Source organism: Nannobrachium achirus (genome assembly GCF_963921795.1).
Source record: "Nannobrachium achirus genome assembly, chromosome: 17".
Lineage (NCBI taxonomy): Eukaryota > Metazoa > Chordata > Actinopteri > Myctophiformes > Myctophidae > Nannobrachium > Nannobrachium achirus.
In genome coordinates, this window is record NC_137824.1 from 59,040,799 (window position 1) to 59,043,814 (window position 3,016).

At 43.3% G+C, this 3,016-nt stretch overlaps 1 long non-coding RNA gene across 1 annotated transcript; it reads right to left on the minus strand.

Moving 5' to 3' along the window:
• Positions 1–1,036: 1,036 nt before the first annotated feature.
• Positions 1,037–2,800, minus strand: LOC308301452. Its single transcript, XR_013962885.1, has 3 exons — positions 2,084–2,800; positions 1,770–1,959; positions 1,037–1,656 (listed from the first exon to the last, which is right to left on the minus strand). It is a non-coding gene; the product is annotated as an uncharacterized lncRNA (long non-coding RNA).
• Positions 2,801–3,016: the final 216 nt, after the last annotated feature.

Sequence of the window (3,016 nt, forward strand, 5' to 3'; positions counted from 1 at the left end):
GCTGTTCTTACCCTTCCTGTGAATCGCCTCTGCGTTGTGCGACCAGTGTTTCCACGGACACCGCCTTCCATCCAGCTTCGGTGCCATACCGTAAGACATAGTCTGCAGACAGGGAAGATGAAATTAGCTATATAAGCACAGTCAACATGTTTTCCCCACGCCAGTGATGTCGTTCGAACCTTCTCTCAGTCAGTGGGGGAAAATAAAAGATACAATGTTACATTAAACCCTGAGACACAATCTCTTCCATTGAAATAACCAAAGAGTTAATGATCGTTTCGGCCTACACCTGCCACTGTTCAGCGACTGTTGCAGCGCAGCTATCTACAAGACTCTTATTAAGAAGGACCCAGAAGGGGCACTGTTTGATGTAAAGTCATCAACAAAACTTCCAGCTAAACCTTCAGTTTTAGAGGGGCTTTCAACAGGATAATCACAAGGTTTGTGTGCTTTATTAAGATAAAGTACCAAAGAAATTAGAACAACCAGGCTGACCGCATTTAAGACAAAGTGTCTTTCCTGAACAAAGTCTGTGGATTAACTTCAAGTGCGTTGTTAGTGAGTTGGCATTGGCCTGAGGGACTTTACAAATAAAACAAAACATCTCAGTATCAAATCAGTGCATCATCAGAGCACTCAGATAACAATATACTTTTCAGTATTAAAATTCAGTGCAGCATCAGAGCCCTCAAAATAAATCTTCTCAGTTTAGCATCAGAACCCTCAAAACCATCTCAAAAGTATCAGAAATCAGTGCAGAATCAAGAGCCGGGAGTCTCTGGTAGGGGACCCAACCGGTAGGAGACAATATAATCTCAAAAGTATTAAATAAATAAAAACAAAATAAAAATAATAATCAGTGCAGCATCCGAGCTCTCATTTATTTGACCCTGGGATTGACCTTGGTGGTAGCAGCATCTATCTGGTAAACAGCACTTTGCAAGAAGTGGTAGACATTAGCCAGATCCCGGTTGTACGAGGTAGCGAAGACGAAATGATTTTTAAAAAGCGTGTCGAAAGAAGCAAGGGAGTCTGGTGACTTACACGGGATTGCACGTTTGTCAATCACAATGAAGTATTTGTGTATGGTACACCTCTGGGTCCCCACAGCCAGTAGATAGGGTTGACGACTCTCGTGATGCTGTCCAGATGCCCCTCGACACTGGTCCCAGTCTGTGACAAGAGAACTTCATTAGTCATGTTATTACAATTAATATGTTTGCAGTTTAGAGCCCCAACTTTATGAGATAGCCACCAGAATCACTTCTTGCCACAAAATGCAACCAACAACATTCTGCCTTATCTTTATTCTGCTAAATGTAAAATAAATAAACATATTCATATCGGTGTATCTCAGGCTGATGGGGATAGATCTGTGGGGGGCGAAAGCAGACAATTATCACAGGGCAGTCGCTGATTACAGATGAGCATGGTTATCGCATGATTTCACAAAAGTATAGTTTTAAGGGTGACTATTAGGGACAGAACAGTGAGCCATCTTAAACTTTAATTGAACTATAACCTTACCTAGATGAACTTCACAAGGTGGTCAATGGCTTGTCGGGCTGAGAGCTTCCCTGGTCTCTTGTTGCGGCCTTGAGGTGAGGGTGGCATGAGGTGGATAAGGCAAGATGGAGGACATCTCACTGTCCCATCCTGAAAATACAAGGGAGAGAAAAAAAACCAGACATTTTTACTAAAATCTCTTCATTTTGGTTTCGAAACCAATTCCCTCTTCCATTAGTATTAGTCATTTAATTCCAGCATACCATTTTCCAGTTGTCCTGTTGGGATTCAGCTTTATGAAGCAGATCTTCAAGGTCGCCTGTCTGGGTGAGGCCATGGCTTTGTTCAAGGACTTTCTGCCTGTAGCGAGTAGGCCCCTTTTCCAGGAACTTGGAAAAGGGGCAGCGATGCAGCGATGTCATCACCAAACATCAGACTGAAATTCTGCTCCATCTGCAGACAAGATGGAATACAGACGACAACATGGCATACATTTTAATAGGTTCACCTTATGACCAGGGCTGTGATCTGTTTAAAGTCATTTTTCATTTCAGTTCGACTTTAAGGCAATACATACCATTCCCGCAATGTCAAGAAATCTTGGAAAGGTGGTGAATATTTCAGAGGACTTCACTGGGTCATGAACCATTGCTTGGCGATGGGTGAAGGTGTGTTTCATCTTCTCCTCGACGATTGCTTCATCAGTTGTATGGTTCATCAGTGCGATGGCCTCACAACACTGGGTTTTGACAGGGGATTCTGACACTCTGTAATGATCCTCTCTCCTCCAGGTTTGGCCATCAGAATGTTTTCAATCATCTAAGTGGGAGGGGGGAAAAGGGGGGGACAGGGATTTGGTGGCCAAATATATTTACAGTAGCACAAATGTAAACCATGCCCCCCATACTTCTCCGCAATTGTACTTTGCCATTTACCCCCCTGCTGCCCCCTTTATCAGAATCACCATCTTGATCTCCATTTCAAACAGTCATCTGCAAATCTTACCTGAGCGAGATGAGTCAGGTCAGCTCTGTTCCTTTGGGCAGGACACGGCTGCAAAATGGTGGTGTCATCAGTCCCCATTGTCTGCACTGGAGCTGAGAAAGGCTAGTTTCAGTGAGCCTCACTGAATCTAGCATGTTGACATAACAGGAGTGATTATAATAACATGTGATTAGCAAGAGGGGATCATTTGTGTTAAGAGTAATGTAAAAGAGATATTATAAATAAATATTGCGTGCCGGATCAAACAACATGAAGTGCTTTTGCGCACTGCTGCCAGTAGCCTACTTATTTAGCGTTTGGTACTAACTCTGCTGTCACGTACTGCAGTTGTTCTCAAACTTTTCAGGCCGCAACCCCAAAAATAATCATATTTTAACTGGGGACCCCCCACCCTGACGAGCACTAAGAGTTGGGACAGTACATTTTGTATAACACTGTTCTATTGTGAAAGTCTAGCAGATCTACATGCTCACAACGCCTCGCATTGCGAGGCTTTGTGAGCATG